Source organism: Pteropus medius, unplaced genomic scaffold (genome assembly GCF_902729225.1).
Source record: "Pteropus medius unplaced genomic scaffold, Ma_sr-lr_union100, whole genome shotgun sequence".
NCBI classification, from domain to species: Eukaryota; Metazoa; Chordata; class Mammalia; order Chiroptera; family Pteropodidae; genus Pteropus; species Pteropus medius.
Window position 1 is genome coordinate 501,694 of NW_024347731.1, and position 27,304 is coordinate 528,997.

Here is a 27,304-nt window from a genome sequence, read left to right on the forward strand (position 1 = left end):
TAGCCATCTGTAGTCATGGGAATAGAAAGGAGGCTAGTGTTATTGGAGTTACAATAATGAGTGGTAGGAGATGAGGGCAAATAAATAGGCAAAGTCCAGATCACACAGGACATTGGGTTTTATAGGCAATGCTAAAAAATTTTATTCTAGGGGCGATGGGTGTGTTTTATGTGACCTGATCTCAATTCAAGGCATGGTTCCCTTCTTGAGTCAGATGATTAAAGATAGAGGTAATCGCAACTATAGTATTTAACTTAGAGGGATTAGAAGGTTGATAGTGTCATTCAACATCATAGAGAATTTTAGAAGTGATATCTTATGGAGAAAGAAATTGTTTCATATTCAAGATGTTAAATTTAAGAGGAGCAATAAAGCATAAAAATTATTGGCTAAAATTTTTAATTTAAGGCTAATTTTTAAACTAATATTTGGAAACCACTGTGTATTTGTACCAGTGGTTGAAGAGATGTGATCATATTAATTTCTCAGAGCAGTGAGAACAGAAAGAGGATATGAGAGAACCTAGGATCATGTGAGAAGACAAATCCAGTTTTACTACACCAAATGTTTTAACCTTGGTTTTGAGGCATTTATAATGGCAAAAGTGTCTTGAGCTCAGCAAATAAATGATCAATAACAATGGTTTACAGACACCGAAGAGCTATATTTGACTATGAACAACCCTTGCCTCAGGAAAGATGATCTGATTCTCACACTTTTAAAGTAATGCTAATTGTCCATGGAAACTGCATTCCAACTTTAACTTGAGCACTTACACAAAATAGATGACTAGATGGTATTTTTTTCAGAATGGGAATATTTCAAGTGATGTTTTAACATGGAGACTATAAATTTTATGGAAACATCATAGACAAATATTATGAGTCTAGTCTGGGTCAATTTGCTGCTCTTCTTTAAGAGCTGATGCTCAGCTCATTCTTCAGAAGAAGACTGACAAGGGAACAAATGAAGAAGTGGTAAGAGAAGAAAGAGGAGGGACCAGTGAAGAAACAAGGAGTAGGAATCTGAGAGTATACGGAACTAGTCTAAGGCGATCTTTATATGTTACTTTAAGAGGTAGGGAGTGGAGTAATGGACTAATCTTCTTTGCCAGTATGAAGGACAGTCACAGAGAGAGGAATGAGAGGAAACTCACATTTCCTGCGTTTTCGTAACAAATGACCTGAGTTCAATAAGGTAGGTATGAATTCTGTGTATAGATGACATAAGGGCATGGTAATATGTATAAAATCTCAGAGATAGTAAATATAGAACTAGAATGAGCGCTATAGCAATCATGTGTTCCTAATTTTTCAGCAGAATTATGATTTCAGATTTTTGCTAAATGATACCCATGGAACATTTTTATTTGTGAAATCACATGTCTTAACTTACTAGAAACCATGTATTTTAGATCCTGGCCCAGCACTCTTTCCACTGTACTTACCACAATATCTCTCAGAGGAAGTCTGTCAAATTCTGTTACTTTGATGCATATTACCCAATTAGAGGTTTACCCAACTGATATCTAACAGAGAAGTGAAATTCTTCTCACAGTTGAGATAATTTACTCTTAAGTTGTGGGTGACCACTGGGCAACCTGTTTGAGATGGAAACTTCTGAAATATGACCAAGCCACTAACAAAAAAGCATTTATTTTACTCCGGCAGTAGATATCATGGAAAAACGAATCATTGGTTTTGTATGGAAGAATAAGGGGAAGCATTTTATCTTCCTAACTAAAACATTGGGACATTTTGGCAGTGTAAATGAGAAAGATATTGGAAATAGGACTGAGATGTATATCCCAGAAAAGGAAAAATGCCTTGGCATGATACTAATCTACTTATTCTTTAAGGTGAGAATGTCATCTGTGATTTGATGTTTAGGAACTATTTTCTATTAAAAAATAAAATTTTAAGGCAGAATCATTAATAATTTGGCCATTGGAAATTTCAAAGTTTAATAATGATTCAAGAACATAATAAAATGTATTTTGAAGCAAAGCATCTTTATTGGTGAGAAATTCAAAATGTACAGACCATATTTGTGAACAGTAGCTTGTTTTGGATGTAGGTAATATGCAGAGTAAAGATTCTGATTTACAATAGTAAAAGTCTTTGAAAGTTTAATAACTTCTAATAAATAATTTCTTATAAGAATGTCTTATCTGTTTACCCTCCATTAGAAGCACAGAGTGTCATGTAAGCTGGCAATAATTAGAAAAATAGGTCTTGTGGAGAATCTACAGTATTTTTTGCTGGACAACAGATGGTTGAGTTTCAATACTCTTATTGAATATTTCACTAGGTAATGTAGAGGCTTAAAACTAATCTCAGAGGGGTCTTTGCCCTCAAGAAGCTTATAGTCAAGTAATAAAGATAAGATATATAAATATAAACAGCCAATCAGTCTCTCTTTGATTCTTATCTCCATTTACTTCCTATCATCTATCTAATTTAGGCAAACCGTATTATTCCTATTTCCACAAAATACTAAAACACTTGAATCTTCTTGCCTTTACTCACAGTTCTCATGTCTTAGAAAAAAGCTCCTTCTCTTAATCTATGCATAGCCATATCCTATCTTTCGGGGCCAACATGTGATTATATTTAGCTAAGATGGAAGAAAGGACTTTAGAATTGAGAAAGTTGAGAAATTAGACATTGAGACATTGAAATTGTTGAAGTCACTGAGAAATGATGACTGATGGTAAGATAGAAAGGAGGATTATGAGCAAGTGGAAGACACAATGAAGAGAGTGTTTTAGGAATTGGTATTTGATGGAAAAGAGGGTGAGGAAAAGATGGCATAAATGGAGAGTTTCCCTTTAGAAGAGGAAAGGCAATTGAGAGGGAATTGTAGAAAAGTGGTTTGGTAACAGAGTTTGGAAGGAAAAGGGAACTTTTCAATGAGCCCAGAAGTGGAGTATTTAATGCTGGATATGTAACTATCAGCTTTGTGGTATCCCCAATTGATAGTTTGGTTACATTTAAGAGCTGAGGTGGAAAGGCCCACCAATCAAATAAAAGCCTGAGGCTATAGAGATGCTAAGACTTTGTTCCTGATTGAATAGGATTTCCACAGAGCAGAGTGCGAGACACAGATCAGGCAGATTAGGTGTTGACTTTGGATGGACCATGCAGAATAGGGAAAAGAGTATGGAGGAAATTGAAGAAGGTGGAGGCTTGCTCTGAGGATGCTGAGAATGAATAACTGGATCAGAAAAGGCAGCAGATTAGGAGACAGCTCAGAGGATATAGTAAAAAAAGCAAGACATGGATAGAAAGAAGTTGAAACTCTATATTTTTAAGTATGATTATTTACTAGATTTGAAAACCATGGGCTGTGGATTTCAGTACCAACTCTATCAATGAATAGAGCTTCCATGCTAGTAAATTAACATGTTTAACTCTTTCTTAATCTTTATTGGGATCATGACACTTGCCAGTCATTTCTTATGAGTTGTCTTGAGAGTTATATTAAATATAATAATGTTAAATATACGTACTGTTTTAGGGGAAGTAATCTTATTTAAATTAAATTAATTGGTAAATTGTTGTTTAAATTTAACAATTATATTCATTTTTTCTTAGGTTAGAATTTATCAACCCAGAGTTCCAAGTGGAATGATGATATTCATCTGAAGAAATTACTTTCTCCATTCAAGATATCGACATGTCCTTCTCAGGTGAATTGCACTAGGTGAAACAGGGTTCAGCAAAGTTGCCACAGGGAATTGAATCTTGGAATCTAATGAAAGATGGAAAGAGATTAAAATTAGTGTGGCCTTATGAGCTGTAATTGTATTTTAAATCTTGGTGTTTTCTTGGAACTGTAAAAAAAGAAAAAACAAAAACCTTTATATCCTTTTTCTATTGATCATTAGATATCTGCTTTATCTTCCCATGTTCAAGCTGATCATTCTGTTGAAAATTGTCGCCAATGCTGTGTGCACTGTTTAGGGAAAGGGTGCTAGAGGGGAGTAATTACAAGTACTTCTGGCCTTTCATCCAAACCCAGGAATCTTAAGTGACAGCTGTTTGAGGGACTTGTCATTCAATTAAGTGGTTGGAAACCCTCCCTATGGGTAAAAACCTGTGGTTCATGAGTTTGCAGCCACTGGGGCCCATACTGTCTCACCAGAGTACTCACATTTCATCGGAAACCACTGCTTTGTTGGAGCAGAAGGATGCTGGGCAGACATCCTGACCATGATGTTTATTTCTGGAAGGCAAAAATCACAGTGGAAACTGGACCTGAGTCTAGCAGAAAATGATCCTCCCCTCCCCCAAATATATAACATGGCAGTTAGAAATGTAATATTTGTATATGTTATTAGTCCACAGTGAAGATGCAGAAGGGTTAGTATTAAAGGAGAGCGAGGTTTGCTTTATATACTCTTTTTTCCTTCCCACCAAGAAATCTCCATTTCTAACTTCAACTGATAATGATTAAATTTCTCTTTCACAAATGGTATTGCACTAGGTGCATGTGAGATGAAATGAAAGTAGAAAGCAAAGTACTTTCTAGAATTTGCAAATTACTGGGATAGTTACAATCGATAAGGAACAATTAATTTCAAGGCAATTTGTAAGCCCCAGTGAGATTGTTAAGAACTGATGAAGTCCATATAAGCATAAGTTAGGAAATAAGCTCCTTTAAGTGTACTTTCTAATGAACAAGTTTTTCAGAGAGAATGACAATGCCACGAAGCCCACGCTGTAAGAGAGGGAAGTAGTGCTTCCCCGAACTAGTTCTCTAGAATCAGTCTGGTCCATCTCTCTTTGTTTCCTCTGTTTTGGTTGGCCTCTGCTTTGCCTTTTTTTTTCTTTGTTGTAACTGTATTGCCCTACATATGGGAGGCCAAATATTTATTTATTATCCATTTTCCATGGACACATATTGTTTTTTGCTCTGAAAAGTGGTTAGGATTATCTCAAAGAGGTCTCTTTCATGGAATAAATTCCTAATCTTAAGGACTTTTAGTATATTATGTCAAAACCTTTTAAGAGCTATTATAGATACATAGACTTATTTATAATAAATAAATATAATAGAAATAAACAATACATAAATGATTTCTTACAGACTGCTGTATAGGATGGTAGAAATTATGCAAAATGTTCTTACCTCAGTTTTATGCTATTGCAGTTAAAAAAAACATATTGGATGAGTGTTGTGGGACCAACATAAGATAAAGATACTTAAGTATAAAAAAGCAAAATGAGGTTAACCTACTCTCGTTTTATGTCCTTCATTGATGTCATCCAAATTACCTAGTGCCAGAATTATATTGCCTTTCTTTTAAATTTGGTGGCCAAGCAGGAAGCCTTTCTTATCAATGCCTGTCCTTGCACCACCAATTTACGAAGCCTATTCTGTGAGAACAAAGGACATCCCCGTTCACAAAGTTGCCCCCTGTAACCCTAACCTGATACCTGTTTGCCTTTAAACTTTCCACAGTAGATTATTCCTCAGGCTCACAAAGGCAGATCCTCTCCCAGCTCCACATTTATCAACAGAAAAAAAGCAAACATCGCCATTTCACAGGTACACAGTGTCTCCACACCTATTACAGCTGAGGGCATTGGTGACCTCACCCTGGCCCAAACCACCCACGAGTAGTCTTTGATGTTACTGGAGCCTCATGTTTTAATACAGTCTAAATACACCACATTTGAACTGCAAGAGTCCTGTTTCCAGCCATGTTAGAAGTGATATCAAAGACAGTCACATTTTAATGGTCTTTCAGTCTCAGACAGGGCAACGGGCAGGGGAAAACTTGGTGAGGATGTGTTTCTTCCCTGTTTTTAACTCTCTTGCCCATCCACACTCCATCTTTCCTACCCCGCTCTATCCAGATGTCACACGTCTGTCATTGGAGGGATTGACTGCTTCTGGGAAAAGAAAGAGCCCTCAGAGAAAATGAACCCACTTCTTTTTACAAGTAAAAAAAATTCTTAAGAGATAATTCTACATGGACTTTTCCCAGCAGAGTGGCTGACATTCATATTTGGGGTTAGGCACTTGGTGGATTTATAGCACAGTGGGAGAGCAGTCACAATAGGTCACTAATTAGCCAGTGGGCCAAGGAAGTCAGGGGTCTCAGACTTAAGGCTGATGATCATTTGAGCAGGAAGAAAGTTTAACAATCATATTGTACAAGAAATTTATTTTATAGGTAAAGGTTTTCTTAGTATGAAATAGAGTCAAGCCCTTTATGGAAAAAGACTCAGTGATCAAAATTATTTCAGGTGAGGGATGATGTTGAAAGGCTCTGAGGAGCTGTCTGTCATTATAATACACATTCACATAAGGTAGTTAAATTATATGTTCAGACTCTTAAAGGTCATTTTTGTTTATGGACTCATAATAATAATAATAGCATGCACTTACTATATGATTATATGTCTTATACTCTTCTAAGCCCTTGATAGATTTAATTCATTTAAACCTCACTATGACACTGTGAGGTAGGTACTATCATTATCATTTCAATTTTCCAGATGGGACAACTGAGGGATAGAGAAGTTAAGTGACTACTTCAAGATCACTGAGCGAGGAAGTGGCAGAGGTAGAGTCCTAAGCCAGGCTTTTGGCCCCTGAGTTCGTGCCCTAAACCACCACATTATATTTGTCTCTGATAGTATCTGACATAGAAAATTGGAAATATATGTATTTTAAATTTCTCATCAGATTTAAAATTAAAATTATTAGGTTAGTTTTTTTTTTTAGAAGAAATATATACTTCTATGTTTGTGTTGCTCTCACTGTGTCAGTACAATGACAGATAAATATTCAATTGATTAACTTCTGTGCTTTCTTGCCAGGCAACAATGTTAACAAGGAAGAAAACTCTTCCGCAGCTTTGACTAAATTGTCCCATTTGTATACCTCTCTGGAGGGAAAAATATCTTTGAAAATTTCTTGACAATACTTTCTTTGAATTGTTAAAGTCTTTTATTTACCAAACAGTGTACACTGTTAAAAGTAAAACTTCCTCTGTGTTCTAAATTTTTGGTTAATCTTTCAGGAGTGTTGAAAACAGGGCTTTAATTAGCAATTTTATCAGTTAACCTAGTCACTCATCTCCAGTTCTTATCTGAATCTGTGGTAGTGCAGGCACTTAGGGACATCAGAAAAAGGCCGACTTGTCAGTGTGACAGTTGAGAGGACTTCTGTGGAGGAAAAAAGAAAGATCTCAGAAATGGACAGTATTAAATGGAATCTGATACCAATCCAAAAGAAATTATCTCACCAAGGGAAGCTAGAATAGGACTTGGTTTCTCTTGTATTTCTCTGTAATCCTCTATGGTATGTCACCTTTGTTAGTCAAGACCGAGTCAGGGCTCCTGTGTAATGTGAAGATGGGTCCTAAAAAGAGAAAATTTCTAAACCAGTTAGTCACTGAGTTGAGCATAACCCCGGAGTGGTTTTTCAGTATGCAACACCAAAGGATTGTTTGGGGAATTAACATAGGACTTGAAGAACTCAGTTTCCTTGTGAAAGTGAGAAAATACCAATAATATGAAGTATGTAAAAAGAATATTAACTTTTCCATCTCTAATGCAATCCAATCAGGGATGCTTGAATCTTCCTGAAAACACTTTATGTTCCCTTGTGATATCATTTATTGATTATATTCCTAATTTACTAAATGTCTTGTTTTTCCTGTATTTGAACTGTATTAAAATGTATCATTACTTGGAAATAAATCTCTACCCTTAAGAAATGAAAAGCACTTAAACTATAAAAAGAAGATCCATAATTTTGTTATCTCAGCATGGGCCTGCGATCATTGCAACAGCAGTGCAAGTAACAGGAAAAAAAATTCCATAAGGGATACATTGAAGCCAGGAGATATATATGCTTGCCTAAGCAGTTCTGATGATTTGATAGTTGAAATGTTTATGCTTTTGTTCACTTAGATAATGTACTTAGGACATCTATTTTAAACAACAGATAATCGTAGTGTTGTACTGAGGGGGCTGACATAGTGGTAGTTGGTATCTGAGGATTATTAAAACAAACAGATGGTTGTAGCCTAGGGTGACTATTTTTGGCAAAGCAATTATTTAATGTTTCATGCTAAGAATGATAATGTTTTAGATTTATTATGAAACAACAGAAAAACACATTTTTCTTCAGAAGCAGAAGGGTAGGACATTATTTAGAGCTTAAGGAAACTTAACTTTGTTCTTATTTTTCTTTCAGCCAGGCTTGAAAGTAAAATTGGTATATAACCTTATTTTGTCTTTTATTCTATATATGTCCCTGTTTATTGTTTAATATAATTTGAAGGTAGCTAAAAGTATGAAAATCAAAGACCAGGTTAAATTTTCCCTAAAGGATATCGAATGTCATGATCATTATTCTAATAATAAGAGGTTTGTTTAGCTGCTTTGATTTCCACAAGCTTGATAGCCACTGCTCTGAAGAAAAAAATGCATCTACCTAAAGTTTTCTCACAAGTAAGCAAGCTAAATATCACGCCAATCTTAGAACTTGTAGCAAGTTGGAATCCCTGTTGCTTTCGATTATTTATTGAGATATAGGGAATTATTAGCAAACAAAATACAAAACTTGGCTTAATAGACTTTATTAGGCTGTGTTTTCTATAAATATACATTATAGGAGACTTGAATCTTATACTTTGCTAGTTCTAATAATGGAAACTTGCAACACAATTCCTGACTCATCACAGGGTTAATGGTTTCTCAGATTTATAGGATGACTATAATTGTCATACGTATAAAATATATAATAATATATGCATATGGATAGTAATAACCTTAAGCGGTTGTAAATCTCTTTCCTCATAATTTCCCAGCTCACACCCTTTTGTACCCAGACACTGACATCTACCTGGGATCTACAGTCTGTTGTTCTATCATCTTTCATCGTCCTTTCCTACTCTCATATCCCTCCTTTCTTCTTTATCTGACTTACAGTCTATCATTATAATCACTTACTTGCATACACCTTCAACTCTTTGCCCCTTTCTGGCTTTGTTGTACTGACTTCTTGCCTGCTATGATCCTGTGCAGCTAAAAACGGCTGGAAAAACACACATAAGCAAGTTGAATGACCTCATTTGAAACCCATGACCACTAACCGCAAGTGAGCATCAAGATGACCACAATCTGTTTACATTTTCCTAATCCATTCACTCTTTTGTCTCTCAGTAGAGTCAGTGGTTCTTAACCTCTGGAGGACATTGGCAATTTTGGAGTTGTTTTTGGTAGTCACAACCTGGAGGAGGGTGTGCTACTGGCATCTAGTGGATAGAAATCAGGGATGCTGCTAAACATCCTATGATACACAAACAGCCTTTCCCCACCCCCAACTAAGAATTATCCTGCCCCAAATGTCTATAGTGCCAAGGTTGAGAATCCCTGTGTAAAGCATTTAAATCTTTTCTCTCTTTAAATGCACGAAACTCTCTCTTATCTGTACTTTCAGCTAATCTTCCTTTTTCATCTGAGAAAATAAAAGCTATTTGAAGAGACTTGCTCAAGCTCCCTCTAGCACACCCATCCACCTTCCTGTATCTGTGCTTTCCTTTCTGTTACTGTGGAATTCCTTCTCTGGTCCTAGATAAGGCTGACCCTGCTACCTATGTACTAAACCCCATACCTTCTACTCTACTCAGGGGCAGAGTGGCAGTAATTTTCCATTTTCTCTCTTGAATTACCAATTTCCCTTTGTCATTCTCATCAGGAAAACAACTTGTTGATAATATCTCCTATCTTAAAAATGAAAACAAACAAACAAAAATGCCAAATCTCTCAAGATTTTACATTTCCCTTTAGGGGCTTCATGGTCCCTAATTTTCCCTCTCTCACTCTCTCTTGAACATACTCCAAACAGATTTTGATCTCCTCAACTCAAGAAAAGCAGTTTTTATGAAGGTCAGTAGTCATGTACCCATTGTTTAATCCAGTAATCATTTATTTGTCTTCAACTTTCTTGTGCCATCAGAGACTTTTTATGCATCAATCACTCCCTCTTTCTTGAAACTCATCCTTCACTTTGCTTCAGAACACTACAGTCTCCTACTTTTATTCCTCCTTCATCTGTTTCTTCTCTCAACTTCCTTTGTTGGTCTATCCGTATAGTGTAATAAGAAAAATATTTGATCTTTGTCCTTGGGTTTCTGGTATTGAGCTCCTAAAATCTTTAGAATTTCCTGAGTGATAAGGATGGTAGGAGCATCTTTTATTCTAATGAGGTGACTCTTGGTGGGCTCCTAGAGAGTTTCAGGGTGGGGGATGGTCACCAGAAAAACCAAGTCTTCATTAGAAGCATAAAAATTTAAGCCCCCAATCCCCAACTTTTGGGGAGGGCAGAAGAGGTAGAGATTGCGTTAATCACCAATGGCCACGATCATGCCAGTGTAATGAAACTTCCATGACAATCTCTTAATGATAGGATTCAGACAGCTGCCGAATTGGCAAATACACCCAAATGTAGGAGAGTGGCATACCTCAGCTGCATGGGGACAGAGGCTCCTGCAATTGAGACACTTCCAGACTTTGCCTTATGTACCTCTTCATTTGGATGTTCATTTGTATCCTTTATAATAAACTGTAATAGTAAGTATAGCATTTTTATGGTTCTGTGAGTAATTCTACCAAGTTATTGAACCTAAGAGTGAGATTCGCGGGGATTCCTGACTTTTAGCCAAGTTGGACAGAAGGGTGGTAGCCTGAAACATGATATTGGCAACTGGTGTCTGAAGTGAGGGTAGTGTGGGATTGAGCCCTTAAGCCTGTGGAGTCTGATACTAGATCTGGGTTGTTAGTGTCAGAATTGAATTAAATTGTAGGATACGTCATTGGTGTCAAAGGGTTGGAGAGGTGGTTGGTGTGAGAAAAAGTCACTCATTTGGTGTCAGGAATGGGATTTGCTAGAACAACCCTGGTTCATGGAAACATGTGGTTTGGGAAGAGAAAGAATAATAGAGCAGAGAACGAGGAGCCTTTTACTCCTGGATAGCCACCTGACCTATATATGATGCGGAGCAGCAACTGTGCTGTGATCAGTTACTAAAGGTAAAAGTTACCAATGGCATTTAGAGATGGATGCAACACTCAAGTGATTGGTTCATTAGATACATAAGAAAAAGAAAACTATAAGAAAAATAATCAAAGTATACAATCCCTTGGTTTTTATTACCTGTAATAGCTAAAATGAAATTAAAAGAATGCTGGGTCAGATCTTGATGCTAGACCAAGCTCAGATTTTGCTCAGTCTGAGCTTTGACCACTAGCGTCAAAGCTGCCTCCCGAAGGAAAAATTATGTTGTACAATAAAGAGTACTTCTAAACTCTCTGGCACCAAGAAGGTTGTCATGTTGGGGAAGGCAAAACCAAGAAATTATTGACATGAGGGGGTATGGTGTAAAAGAATTTTTTAATTTTGTGAACTGGTATCATTACCTCTCTAAAGAATCTTTATTAAAATGGATTGTGAAAGTGACAATTTTAGCAGAAGTGTCTTTGTTATTGAGTGCTGTGACACATGCTAATAAAAACATTAGATTAATTAACAATAGAATAGAGGCAGAGGAGAGAGTCAAGGGACTTGTCACAGCAGGCTGGACATCTTTAGAAAGATTAAGAAATCAGGCGAATAAAATAGACATTGATAGGGTTGCAATAAATATTTTAAATACAGCACTATCAAAGGTTAGCTGGACCAAAGGGATCCCCTGCTGGTCCTCCAACATTAAAATGCCCTAAATATACCTCAGTTTGGAAAAATTTAAAAAGTCATAAGGCATATATTATGACGAGAAACCTGATTTGCAGCCGCTTCGGACAATATTCAGGCAGATAATCAACATAAAGATTGACAAAAGGTCTTCAGTCCCTTGACCTTTTCACCACTCTCTGAGGCCCCTAACTTGATGATTGCCAAGCTAAGTTCTCAGGACACAAAACAAGACAAACAAGAAGGCAATAGCTGTTCGTGGGCGAGAAAGAACCAATAACAAATGGGTACCCAAAAGCAAATTCATAAATCACAATTCAAAGATCTAATTTTTACAATAATTAATTTGCCTGTCAATCTGAATTTGGAAAGGAAGGGACAGTATGAAATTTTACTTTCTTCTCTTGAACAGGCAGGCACCTCAGATAGAGATCTGGGAGAGCTGACTTTAGTGAGAATTCTTACTTTTTGCCAGCTTCTGCCAGTTATCCCAGAATGCCATATATGCAGGCTCTGGAGCAAGTAGGGTGTTCCAGCTGGTCTTATTCTGGTCACCAGAAACTATAGAGAAGGAAAAATAATTTTTCCTTAATGCTTTCTGGTGAGTTCTTGGCTGAGACCTCTTTTTCTCTAGGGCACTTAGTAAATGGATAAGCTTATTTAAGATGGTTAAAAGTTCCCCACTGTGGCCACTGTTGAAGATTATCTTTGGTAAGGTTAACCTGCTGTTCAGCCTTAAAACAAAATTTTATTTACCTGAAGCCTCACACTGGACCCAATCCAGCTTAAGTCAGACTGAGTATGATCCCAGACCTGGTCTGGTTTCTAAGTTGAATCAAGTCCAACTCTGGACATGGTCCGGTTTTTACGTCGGACCCAGTCTGACTCTGATTGTTTTGAGACCCAGTCAGGATAAAGAAAAACTCAAGTAAAGTCTGAAAGCTCATAATGCAAAGCTCTGGAGGATCTGAGAGGGACTTACATTTGACCTCCAGAGGCAGAGAGAAAAGCAGCGAGCTCAAGAGGCTCAACAGGTACCCATGCCTGGTCGATTATTGCTTCTGGGGGTTGTCAGGGGTCTCCTGCAGTTCTTTTTTCTGACACTAGAGCTGTTAAAAGGTAAACTGAGGCATATTAAAATTTTTTAAGAGTTTATTTAAACAATAATTAATTTGAATTGGGCAGCATTCCATCTAGCAAATAGGAAGGAGCTCTGAGGAACTATATAAAGTGAGACTTTTAAAAGCAGAAGGGAATGGGAACAAGGAAGTTAGTTATAAGAGGCAAAAAAAGTGGTTGGTTAGTCAAGTTACTTTTCTTTAAGGGTCAGCAAGGGTTTGTCAGGCAGATTACCTTACTAGTGTTGATTAGCTGATTCCTCATTGACTGGTTTAAGATTCCATTTCTGGGAGAGCCAGAACTGTAATTAAGTCAAGGCTCAGTTTGGTGATGTGGGGCTTAGCACAAGTGACTCTATTTTGGGCTTCTTTTCTTGTTTTTAACGCTGGCAACTGGTGTTTGAAGTGAGGGCAGTCTTGTGGGACCAAGCCCTTAAACTTGTAGATTTTGATGCTAGCTCTGGGTACTTAGTGTCAATATTGAATTGAATTGTAGGACACATATTTGGTGTTGGAGAGTAGGAGAATTGGTTGGTGTGAGAAAAAAGCCACTCACTCTGGGTCTGCCTGACCTCTAGATACTGACCGCCACATGTCTCAGCCTTGAATCTCTTCTCTGCTCTATCTACACTGGCTACTGATTGGAGATTACATCTAGTTTCATGACTTTAAAATATTATCTATATATTCTTGAATCCTAGGTTTTGATTACCACTTTAAATTTTATTGTCAATTTCAGACTCTTTTATCCAAGAGTCTTTTTTTTTTTTCATATATTCACTCTTGATATTTAGTGCATCTATAAAACCTAACAAGTTGAAACCAAACTCCTGTTCTTTCTTCCCCCAAATTCTCTTTTCCTAATTTTTCTCAATAACTGGAAAATTTATCCTTTCAGTCACTATTGGCAACAGCCTAGGTGCCATCCTTGTCCCTTCTTTTTTTGTGATCTCACATCTTGCATTCAGTCTATCAGCAAATTCAGTTAGCTTTGCCTTCAGAATATTGGAACTTGACAACTCCTCATCATCCCCACTGCTTCCATCCTGACCAAGCCACCATTATCTTTCACCTGGAATGCTGTAAAATATACAGCTTTGGTCACCTCTCTTTCACTCCCTCTGCAATCTACTCTATTTTCAGATGCCTTCCATATAACTCAGAGTAAAATCCACAGCCCTTAAAATGTAGCCCGCATTCTAACCTAACAATCTCTTACCCATTAAAGACATTCCATTCCTGGCCTTGCTGTTTTTCTAACGTGCCTGACTTGCTCCTGTCTTAGGGCTTTTACACTTGCTTTCCCCCTCTACCTGTGATGTTATTCCTCAGATATTTCAGTAGTCCTCTCTCATTTTCTTCAAATATTTGCAGAACTATATCCTTCTCTACTCTGGTCATCTTATTTAAAATTGTAACCAAAATTGAAGCCTACTCTGGTCATCTTATTTAAAATTGTAACCACAACCAGTCCCAGCATTCTGTGTCACTCATTTCTTTTTATTAAATTTATTGAGGCGACATTAGTTAATAAAATAATATACATTTCAGGTATATAATTCAGTAATATGTATATGTATATTGCATTGTGTGCTCACCACCCTAAGTTAAATTTCCTTCTGTCACCATTTATTTGATCCCCTTTACCCTTATCTACCTCCCCACCCCTCTCCTCTGGTAACCACTAAACTGTTGTCTGTGTCCATGAGTCTCCATTTGTCTTGTTCATTTGTTACTTTCAGTTTTATATCCTGCATATGAGTGAAATTAGATGGTTCTCAACTTTTTCCATCTGACTTATTTTGCTTAGTATGATAATCTCAAGATCCATCCATGTTGTTGCAAATGGCAGTATTTCATTTTTTGTTATGGCTGACTGATATTCCATTGTATGTATATACCACGTCTTCTTTATTCAATCATCTATCGAGGGGCACTTGTCATTCTTTCTTGTTATGCTTTCTCCATAGCAATTCTACTAAAATCTTATACCATATGTTTTACTTTTTTGAAAAAAAATCTATATTCCTTGATGACCATAGAAGTATCATATATATCAGGATTTTCTGGTTCTGCTGTGTTCACTGTTGTATTCTTAGCACCTTGGACATTCCCAGGAGCATAGTAGATATATGACAAATATGTGCTAGAAGGTAAGTGAATAATAAAATTGTAACTGGATACCATACAGGCTATTCAGTGATACAAAGTCTGTCTGGCTTAAGAAAAAGTCCTAAAAGACAGTATTAGAGGGATAAATGTTTCAGTGAAAATAGTGGAGAAAACGGAATGAACAGCCATTGACTACTCTGTTTCAGGTGCTATGCTAGTTTCTTTATATACAGTATCAAATAAATTTATAATAATTCCTGTGATATGGGTATTAAATAATTTTATAGAAATGGTAACTAAGAGGAGTAAATTGAATAGTTGAAGGTCACATGGTTAGTAAGTGGAAGAACTGATATCAAAGCTAATACTCATTCCAACTATCATAAGCTTTCCATGTTAATTATACTTTTTACAAGGAGACAAAGAAATAGCGAAAGACACTGAGATGGGTTATTAGTGCCACAGCTTCCTCTGATGGACATCATTGAGTTTTGATATTTCTTTTCCAGAGTTTCTTAAAAATATTCATATCTAAAAATAATCAGATATCACAGGATTTGGATAATACTTATAGGAAAATAATCAAGTGTTTAATCAACATTATCATAATTAAATTACACTTTTTATTTTAGAAACTCCTTTTGGGAAAATGATCTCAAGATTATACTGTTGTATAGAGTAAAATTCCATTGAAATATTAACCACAACTCGGTGGCATTTCTTTCTGAAGGTGCAGAAACACTTTTATCTTTCTGACTTAAGTAATTTTTAAAAGTTGCATCACTTTATACATTTTGAGATAGCTTCTATTTTCTGTTCTATTATAACGATGCACTATACAAAATACAGTGCAACACTTCACTTTCTTTTGAATTTGTTGCTGTGCCCATGGGGACATTTCCCAACACCTACCCTCACAAGCTTCAAAAGAAGATGCTTTTACCCTTTTAACAGAGAAAGTGAAAAACTAGATAGTATTTAATGAATTCAGTTGATTATATGGATGGGTTCCCTTTTGGAAGGGGAAAATTAGATAACCCCATAATAGATTTATATTTTATTTTTGACTTTACCATCTTCAATTTAGGGCAGAGAAATTAATCATTTTGTATGCCAATAGAGGTTATAGAGCAGTCAGTGACTTGATACCAATGTTTGATAATTCATACTGGTTCTTTTATTTTGTAACCTTTTACAGGACATTTATTAACTTTTGCAGGATACCTTTCTATGGGATGTGAGAAAGGTTTATCAGGTGGAACAAACTCAAAGGAAGATATTAACTTGTATGGGGTTGAAGAGCACAAAATCAGTGATCCCTTACTCTAAATGGCGGCTGAAGGGTCAGCACATGATGAAGAAATAATTTTTTATATGATTATAGGATCACAAAGTTCTTTGAATCATGTAATGTCAAATATTGAAAAAATGGAAGTTATATAAAAAGGTGAAAAATTAAAAGCATAGTTTTACCATGACTTGGAACACCAAAGAATCATAAAAATTATAATATTGAATAATTACATGAACATGGGAAATTGTTCCCAATGTAGTGCCAGATAAAAAGACTACAAGACAATGTGTACAATAGGGCATACATACTTTTTGGAAATATATATCCATATTCGCACATAAAAATGTTTAATGTTTATACTTGAGAAATGGTATATTCCTTAAGGTAATTCTGTAGCCACATTAATTTTACTAAATCAATTGCTGGCTGCGGGGACAGACAGTTTGGGGTGGAGCTATTCCACATAGTCATTCCAAGATTCAGGCTGATATAGGTTCCACCATCTTTAACTCAGGATTTCCAGTGTCTCCTGGACATTGACAATCAACTGGCACATGGGAAAGAAGGACAGTGGAAGATCTCTGGAAGGTTTTATGGTCAGGCTAAAAGTGGAGCAAATCACTTCTTCCACTTTGACCAGAACTCAGTTCTATGGCTTCATCCAATTGTAAGAGGGATAGAATATATAGTTTTCCTATATGCCCAGGAGATAAAGAAAATGGGTTTTGGTAAACATAGAGCAGTCTCTGTCTCAGGTAAGATCCTGGGTAATATGTAGCCATTCTTATACTTTACTCTGTTTTTAAGTGGTCTTCGGATTTCTATGTACCCATAAAGTCCTATAGATTGAAGGCATTGTCTCTGCCTCCCAGACGTGGTAGTAGTACCAATCCTTACTACCTCTGCCACCACCAGAACTTGAGGCTGGCAACAGGGTTCTATATAAAGGGACCTAAGGTGGACACTACCTAGGATTGGCTTTAAAAAAAAATTATTAAATTTATTGGAGTGACATTGGTTAATAAAATCATATAGGTTTTAAGTGTACCATTCTAGAATACATCATCTGTATATTTATGTGTTTACCACCCAAAGTCAAGTCTTCTGTCACCATATATTTGACCCCCTTTACCCGCTGCTACCTCCCTCTCCACTCCCTTTCCCTCTGGTAACCACCATATTGTTTTCTGTGTCTATGAGATTTTGTTTATTTGTTTGGTTTGCTTGTTCATTTGTTGCCTTCAGTTTTAAGTCCTACATGTGAATGAAATCATATGGTTCTTGACTTTTTCACCTGACTTATTTCACTTAGCATGATATTCTCAAGATCCATTCATATTGTTGCAAATGACAGTATTTCATCTTTTCTTATAGCGAAATAGTATTACATTGTGTATAGTACCACATCTTCTTTACCCGATCGTCCATCAAAGAATACTTAGGTTTTTTTTCGTATCTTGGCCACTGTGAATAATGCTGTAATGAACATAAGGGTACATATTATATCTTTAGAACTAAGTGTTTTCAAATTTTTCAGATAGATACCCAGAAGAGAGATTGCTAGGTCATATGGTCAATTTATTCTTAATTTTTTGAGGAAACTCCATACCGTTTTCCATAGTGGCTGCACCAATTTACATTTCCACCAGCAGTGTATAAGGGTTACTTACTGTTTCTTAACAATCTCTCCAATACTTGTTATTTGTCTTGTTGATAGCAGCCATTCTTTAAAATATAACATTGGCCATGAATACTCTGTTGTGTCAACCATTATTTTATCCTGAGTCAGTCTGGACAACTTGTCATCAATTCCTTGAGCATATAAATCATAAACCATAACAACAAATAACCATAAAAATGAAATGGCTGATTGCAGCCACAAACGTTTTATGTACTTGGCATTTGGTGCCTAGTTGGCGCTAGAGGCATGCTTGTTACTGACTGATAGGCTTCCTCAGTTTATCCGAGTGGTGTTCTTTGCTGTCCATATGCCAGTAGCCCCTGGAAGGCAGCGATGGTGCTTCCATTCTGTACATCTCTGTTGGAGCTTGTTTGTTTATTGGTTCTCAGTCTTGTACCACGTGATGGAGACTCTGTAAGTGTATGTTGTTAAAACCAGATGGAAAGATCTCTGGTTTTAGCGGTAGAAGCGTAGCTTGGGAAATTATCACCCTCTAAGAGGTCCTTAGACACAATGGCATTCGTTAAGTCTTTTTTGGATGATTTAGGCAAGTAATTTCTCCTCTCTGCCAATTATTTCTTCATCTCTAAGATTAAGATAATACTAAACACCTGCTCTATCTCTGGTATCCCTGTAAAGATTAAACTGTTCTTAATTTTTAATTATGAACTTAAAGCATGTATGTGACCTATCTAGACTTCAGAAATATGGGCATTTACAATATTCAATTAAATTCTGTTGGATGTTCTCTATTTGCCTTTCTAGATCTATTATTCAGTCTTCTCCAACCTTCTCTGTTACCCAAGAGGCTGACGTCTATAGATTATTATCAGCTAGGCACTCTTGACCAACGGGTTAGGCCAAAGGGAAGTATAACTACAGATTGGATGGCTGGAGGAAAGAGAATTTGGGGTATTTATTCTGTAGCTTCTTTCCCTCAGGGTCGTGGGTTGGCAGTGGCTGTGCTCCTCTACCAAAGGTTGCAGCTCCTGTCTGGTAGGTCTTTCCTGTAGTTATAGCTTTTTTCAGGTTCCTATCATGTCTCTTTCCCCATGCCCTTTTAAGCCTAGGGGTGGTAGTAGTCTCAGGAATGCTAATCTTGCATGTTTTTATAATCTTTGGTTGCCTTTACCTCTGCCCATACCTTTGTTAGTGGCCCTTCATTAAACTCAGATCATTCACCCCTTTTGAGTGTGCTGTCTGTATCCTTCTGGGACTCTGACCTATATATACTCCAAAGACATCTGTGCTGTATCAGCACACATAATGTGCCACACTTAGGAAAATGATAGTGCTTAATCCATGAGCCATAACAAGAGATTTCTTCAGATGTAGAAGTAACTTTCATAATCCCCTATATGGATTATGTAGTAGCAACACAGGCTAAGCCTGAATACAGGAAACTGAACAAAATTCCTGACATTTACAATTTTAGGGCCTTAAAACTTCACAGACACCATCAACTTGGAAAGAAACAATGAAAAGGCATATAAACATTGATAAATTTCAGATGCAAACTATTTACAAGTTGTGCAAATATTGTGCATGCCTAACGATATAGGACATTACACATTTATCTAGGTCAGCTCCTAGGCAGAAGGCTCTTCAATTTCCTCCTGCTTGGGTAACTTTTAGCCACCTCCTCAAAGAAGTTAAATTTTTCCCCTGAAGGGTTCACCTTTGGTGTCCTTTCTTCAAAATGTTTCTCTGGCGTAATATAGGGGTTTAATATATAATTAGGTTGACCCTACATCTCAGTTTGAGACAGTTTCAACTTAATTAGGTACCAGTTTAATTATTAGAAGGCCCTCCTTATACCCTAAAAAGTTTCCCTGTTTGGATAAATTATATGGCTCCCTATGTATAATGATCCTTTACTGCCATTTGTGGAGCTCTTGAGCTATAAGCTATCTATAATCTGCATAAGTTTTAAATATACAGCCTCATTCTGCTATACCATTTCATTAACATATACTCTTCTAGTCTGTGACTCTTGGTTTGTTTCTGTGATTGGCTACTCAAGTATGATACACTTAATTCTCTGGTCAGTTTTTCTTTCTTGGTCCCAGGTTTAGCATTGAATTCTACATTAAAATAGTTTGGTCTGTAGGTATTTCAACTTTATATAAGTCCTGCAGTCTTTTCTAAGGCCGCAAAGTTCTTTGCTTTTCTTAACTACATGCAGTTTTTCTCTGATAGTTTGACTAACTATTTATTTTTCCTCTTCTGGAAGTCATTTTGAATTGTTTTATTTCTTTGCTTTCTCTGTCTCATTCTGTTCTCCAGTTTTCAATGTATTATGATGCTTCCGGATATCTCTATGCACCATGTAGAATTTCAGTTTCTCATTCTTCAAGTTTTTCATGTTTTTGAACTCTATTTCTCTCTGAAAAGCCTACATTTTACTTTAGCAGTACACTTCCTCCTTTAAACCATAAATATAGTTCTCTCACACTTTTTTCAATATAAACATTCATAGATTTAAAGCCCACATTACATTATAATTGTGTCAACCCTGGGAGATGGCAGAATTTTGATTATTCTGGGGAGTTTGAGGAGAGGAGTTTTAACCATGACACATCATTGAAGATTTCTGAAATATGAATCCATAGGCAGAATTTTATCTTTTCCAGTCATTACCACATTGTCAGAGATAGAATACTTATTGAAACTCTGAGATAGGTTGCATGGAAGTTAAATAACCTGGCAACTGCATGACATTTTTCCCTCTAGCAAATAGTATTTGTTAAATAACCATCTAGTCATGAAACATATATCATCTATAAAATATTTCATGTTTTCAAAGATGTTAAATAGTACTAAAATATCTGCTGCTCCAGTTTCTATATTTTTTTAAAAAAAAATAGTTTGATTAGTCAAATACGTATTTTGTTATTTATTTATCCATATACTTCTTTAGTTAAAAATTATTTATGGAGCACTTTCTGTATGACAGGAACGGTGTAAGGCTCTGGAGATAAAATGGCAAATGAGTAAGACACAGTTTTTGCTCTTAAAGAGCTTATAGACTGGAAAACAAAGGGTACCTGAAGAACAGTGTGATAAGAGATGTGCAGGTGTAAAAGTTGCACCTTAATGAGAACTAGCTCTCAGACAAGGCTTGCTGAGAAAAGTCCAGTTCAAGCTGGGCCTGAGAAATGAGTGTGAGTTAGCTAGGCCAGAAGTGGAGGAGTTGGGAGAAGGAAAAGGGTGGAAAGTGTTCCAGGAAGAGGACAATATGTGTATATGTTCATTGGTTGGGGAGACTGGGACACGTTCAGGAAACCAAACAGTCTGGTTAGAATGTAGAGTGTAAGGGGCAGGGAGAAGTTAGGGTGGGGTTGGAATGAAAGCAATTGTTAGCCAAGAAGAGGAGTTCAGGCCTTCTGGTAAGGCTAGTGGGGACATATACCCTTCTTGACATCCAGAGCTTTCAAGGATCTGACCCAACATAATTTCTGGAACATATTCCTACCGATGATCAATATGAGCTCTAGGTCAGGCAAAGTAGACCAGGGGCTGTTTCTCTTTCAGGAGAGTCCTCTTCTATTCAACTTTCCTTTATTTCCACAATTGGAAAATGCCTTCTTTCTGTATATTTCTTTTTGAGGTTTATCCCATAGCTTTATGTTTATGGCAGATCTTAGCTCCCCATTGGATGATGCCTTGAGGACAAAGATTTGTCTTATTCATCCATTTTAATATCTGATAGTGATTGTCTAAGAAAAATATGACTTTCGTTTGGTCCATATTCATCTCTAATGAATCCATTACAGGACTCATCCTCACACAATTCAGATGTTGGATTTTTGGGACCTTCTTTTTCTCTATCTTTTTCTCTCAGTATATTTGTAGCACCCTTGGAATAGAGGAAGCTGTTGTGAACATCATTACTCTGACCTCAGCAGAGAAAATGTCAAGCACCAGTGGCAACACTACCTTTGGGGGCTGTGGCAGTGCTTGCTCTTCTGCTATTGCAGTGACAGTCCACCTTGGGGCAGGAGAAGGAAAATTGATGTAAAGTATAGACAACAGGGTTAGCTGATATTTATTTAGCCTACTAGACAAAGTCTGTGGACTCCCAGGTCTATTTGGGGAAAACTGGAAGATTAGAGTTTTTGTGAACAGATGGCAGTTAAGCTAGAGAAATGTTTTTTTTTGTAAGACTGCCTTTATGTTCCAGTTTTTAACAGGCTGGTGTGCATGGTAAACGCAATTACCTATATTCTACTTCATTTATTTCCTCAAACGCACATATAAACATCCCCAGGAAGGAGACCCTAATCCTATGGGACTATTGAGCTGCATGATTAGGGAAGTACATGACCCTGGTGTGATAGGAGCTGGAGTATAATAGCAGGATGACATTGCAGAACCTGTCTCTAGCTCTAAACCACTAGCTCACATTGTGTTGTTGGTGGTTGGCATTAGCCTCTCTCCAAGGATGATCTGGGTTCTGGGGTCCAAGCAATGTAGTTGCAGTGTATGAAGTGGCAGACTCTTAGCCAGGTCAGCCTCATCAGTGTTGAAGGGAGTATCAATCCTTTTCCTGACCTGACAGGGAGCTGAAGTCCAAACCTTGCTATTGACCAGTTTTGATTGTTTTAAACACTTGGCCATAGCCAGTTTCCATAGAGCTTTGCACGAGGTTACCCTTTTCTCTGAGACTTCACCTGCAGGTAACATATTTTGGACAAGTTATTTCTAATCTCTCTCGCTTTCCAAATATGTGCAGTTAAAGATGTTGAAAAAGTTTCATTGCCTTTTTATAAATGATTTAATTATTTTACTCTGCTTGTACAATGTTTAGCTTTGTAATAGGCACAACTCAGTTCTTAGTTTTTTAAAATTAAAAAAACTTATTTTTATATTGCAAAAGTAATAATGCTCTGTGGAAAAATTGAAAAATTCAGATAACATAAAAGAAGAAATTAAAACAGAAGTTGTGGTTCCACAGATTTTTCTTTCTCTGGAGAAAAGTATACACATACATACACAAACAGATTTGCATGCTGATGTATATATACATCTTAACCATAATTTTCTTGATAGTCTGTAGACTTCATATAAAATGATACCAGATATTTGAATATTGATGTTTTATATAAGAATTTCATTCACAGAGAAGTGCACATATATATGAGCAAACTTAGGAGACTATTAGGAGTTACTTATGGTTAGATAATTGAATTAGATTATAATTGTTTATAACCAAAATAAAGAAGACCTACATAAAACATAGAATAATTTTGGCAACAAAAAGCTAAATGTTAGCAGAATTGTAAATACACTTGGATAATTCTATCAAATAGTAAACTTATTAACTAAAAAATAGTGTCTAATGGATTAGAGAGCCCATACTGAGAAACTATCAAGTGACAAGGGTCACCATGAGATAAGGACACAGATCATGCTGGTAGGTTCCCTGATGTAGTGCCCATTTTTTTTTCTATGTTAGCTAAGGCTCTTTTCAGATGGGTCAGCATAGCTGTGAAAAATCTTCAACTGAGGTTTTGCTGTTCCATTTGGGGAGAAAACACTTCACCAGGCAGGTAAAAGTTATTAAGGGCTAGCTTGTTGAGTTTTAATATTGATTCTTTTCTCTGAGGCAAGGAATTTTGGAGCAATTTGTGTTGGTTATAACATATCGTTTAACAAAGTAAAGTTAAAATAAATTTTTATTTTTTTCTTTCCCTTCACTGAGAATTTTAAAGGAAAAAATGTAAGCCACAGAAAAAATATCGACTTCCAACTATATAAAAGGAAAACACGTGGATGGAAGAAGGAGTAATTTGTTGAGAGAAAATGAGGCAATTCATCTATAATATATAGAGATCATCAAAGTGATGTTCTTGGATCGTAAAATTTCTTGGTGGCTGCCAAGCTTGTATGGCATATCAGTGATATTTAACATTTATTATTACCAATATTACATGAATTCTGGGTAAAAGCATTGCCTTGAAAACTTGAAATCTAAATTAAACCAATTCCGATAACTAAAGAAATAATAGCTTTCAGGAGAACCAAACGGATTCAAGATGAGATACCTACAAAGAGCTTGCAATGAGCAATTTCAGTCCCTTCAAGATAAAAATTTGTAAAGGATAAGAAAGATTCTTTTTAGATAAAAAGTTCATTTTTTGAGTAGTTGACATCTTGTATGTGAATAGCTTGTTGATATGGAATGGGTTATGCAGAATTAAGGCAGTGTTCCACAGAAGATAATTTTAACACATCAATGCTTTTAATTTTAGAAATTTTTATTATTATGAATCACATGCCTAACTAGGGGTTTTATTTTTTTTATTATTTTTTTAAAAAATTAAGTTTATTGGGATAACATTGGCTTATACAATTATATAATTTTCAGGTGTACATTATAATTTGACAGCTGTATATTCTATTTTGTGTTTACCACCCAAAGTCCAGTTTCCTTCAGCTACCATATATTTAATCTCCTTTACCCACTTCACCCTCCCCTCCCCCACTATATTTGATTTCCTTTATCCCATCTACCTCACTCCTCCTCCCTGACCCCTTACCCTCTGGTAACCACTAGTCTATAGTCCATGTCCATGAGTCTCTGTTTGTTTGTTCTGTTCATTTGTTGCTTTTATGTTTATATCCCACATATAAGTGATATCATGTGATTTTCAACTTTTTCTGTCTGGCTTATTTCACTTAGCATGATCATCTCGAGGTCCATCCATGTTGTCACAAATGGCAGTATTTCATCTCTTCTTATGGCTGACTAATATTCCATTGTATATATGTGCCAAAGCTTCTTTAGCCAATCATCTACCATAGGACACTTCGGTTGCTTCAATGTCCTGGCCACTGTGAATAATGCTGTTATGAACATCAGTGTGCAAATATCTTTTTGGATATGGATTTTCAAGTCTTTGGGGTAAATACCTAATAGAGGGATTGCTGGATTACATGGTAGATCAATTCTTAGTTTTTTTGAGGAACCTCCATACTGTTTTCCATAGTGGCTGTACCAATTTGCAGTCCCATCAACAGTCTAGAGGTTTTAAATACAAATCATTTGAAAGATGATATAGTTCTTTTTGATCACTTGGTGTCACAAAAGTGAATAGCAGATATCAGTTGAGTGTAGAAACAACAATGCCCTGAGGAACTAGAGAAGTAGGTAATAATTTTAAAAAATCTCTTCCTTGAAAAATTAGAATTTACAGCCCTCCTCTCTCATGTCTGTTATCAATGTGATTTCTCACTGTTGTCATAGTATGGTACTACTTCTAAACTGCAGGTATTTTTTTATTAGTTCTTTTTATTTTTTTCTCGAAAAAAAAGTAATTCTGCTTCTCTTGACAAATAAAGTTTACGAGTTGTGAGTATGTTTTGTTTTGAGGCCTTCTAAATTCATGGGTGTGTTCTCATCAACTACAGAGTTAGAAGCATGGAATGAAAATAAATGAATATTTTATTTATCTTTACTAGGAAGAGTTTCTCTAAAATCACTTAGAAAATCTTAAAAAGGTTTAGTGCCTATCATCTAACTGTTAAGATTTATCAGATAAATCCACAGAAAAATGAAGATATTATTTAAGTCCTAGACTTATAATCTACTTCCAGTTTTTTGACATTGACAACTGGAAAGATTATTTGGAATTTTTGCAAAGTTGATGGTATAAACAAACACAACTAAATGCTCTTAAATTTTAAGTTGTTTACATTGTACTCTGTAAATATCTGTTATTGTATAATTTTAGATGTCACTGATAATATTTTATCTGTGGTGTCTGAATAACATCACAATCAAATCTTTTATTTCTCTTTCACACATGGTACAAATTCAATTAAATGAGTTTGAACTCAAAACTTTGTTTCTTAATTCTCCTTGAGCAAGTAGTTTTAATTTTTTCTGCTTAGTAAGAATCTAATCTGATGAATTCATTCTGGGTTCTTGAGTAATCTATGAAATTTGCTGACTGTTATGGACATGCTGATTCCAGTGTATCTTCCCTGTTGATATTTGACAAATCTCTGCCATTAGCTCCTTTTAGTATAAGTATCATTATCCGATTATTTTGATATCTTCACATTACACATATTGTGCCTATGAAGGTTAATAACTCTTCTGTTTCTGAAGTTTTGCTAGTGTGCATGTACCTGCAGAAGTAGATGGGAGGATAACTATATTTTGATAAGGGTTTGAGGTGAAAACTAGTTTGAATATACGTGGCTACCCGGGAGAGCTGGATATGATGGCACACAGTGACACACAGTCCATTTATGCCCTTTTATGACTCTATCTCCTTTCTTTTCTACCTCCTCTCATAGGTAATCGTTATCATGAATTTTGTGTTTCTTATTTCATTAAGAATTATACAGTTTACCATATTTAGTTTTGCATGCTTTTAAATTTTGTATGAATGGAGTTATACTTTCATAACTTGCTTTTATCACTCAACATTGTTCCTGAGATTCATTTATGTTGATGTATGTCACCATAGTTTATTCACATTAATTGCTATGTAGTAGCGTATTATATGAACATACAACAATTTCTCTGTAAATATATTTAGTTTTATCTATATAAAATTGTTTTTTTTAATGGTTGTAAATAATGCTGCTATGAGTATTTGCTCTCTTTTAAAAAAGATTATTTTTCACTCACAGTTGACATACAATATTATATTAGTTTCTGGTGTACAACACAGTGATTAGATATTTATGTACCCTGATAAGTCTAGTACCCTTCTGACACCATCCTAGTTATTAAAAAATTGTTGACTATATTCCCTGTGCCTTACTTTATATACCCATGACTATTATTATAACTGGAAATTTGTGCTTTTTACTCTCTTTTACTTTTTATTTTGGTCAGCTTACAATCTCTTATTTTTTATATTTTACTCCTACAGCACTTGGTCTTCCTAGGTGGTCTCCCACCCAAGTACTAACCAGGCCCGACCCTGCTTAGCTTCTGAGATTAGATGGGCTCAGGGTGGCATGGCTGTAGACACTTTTATCTTTTTCATCCATCCTCCAGTCATCTTCCCATCTGGTGACCATCAATTCGTTCTCTGTATTTATAAGTTTCTTTCTATTTTGTTTGTTCATTTATTTTGTTTTTTAGATTCCATATATAAGTGATATTGTATGATACTTTCTCTGTCTGATTTATTTCACTTAGCATAATACCCTCTAGGTCCATTCATGTTGTTGCAAATGGCAAGATTTTATTCTTTTTTATGGCTGAGTATTTTTCCATTGTATATATGTACCACATCTTTACTCATTCATCTATTCATGGACACTTAGGTTGCTTATGTATTTTGGCTATTGTAAATAATACTACAATGAACATAAAGGTGCATGTATCTTTTCAAATTAGTGGTTTAGATTTCTTTG

General features: G+C 35.9%; 1 long non-coding RNA gene across 2 annotated transcripts in view; it reads left to right on the forward strand.

The window, feature by feature from the left end:
- Nucleotides 1-981: 981 nt before the first annotated feature.
- The window catches only part of LOC120614278 (uncharacterized), a 111,671-nt gene continuing 85,348 nt past the window's right edge, over nucleotides 982-27,304 (forward strand). Inside the window, exons 1-2 of one of the 2 annotated variants that reach the window (XR_005655924.1) lie at nucleotides 982-1,197; nucleotides 3,597-3,691. This is a non-coding gene — a long non-coding RNA (uncharacterized LOC120614278). Of the gene's footprint in view, nucleotides 1,198-3,596; nucleotides 3,692-27,304 lie in introns of those variants that run through there. The other variant, XR_005655925.1, reaches the window with a different exon arrangement.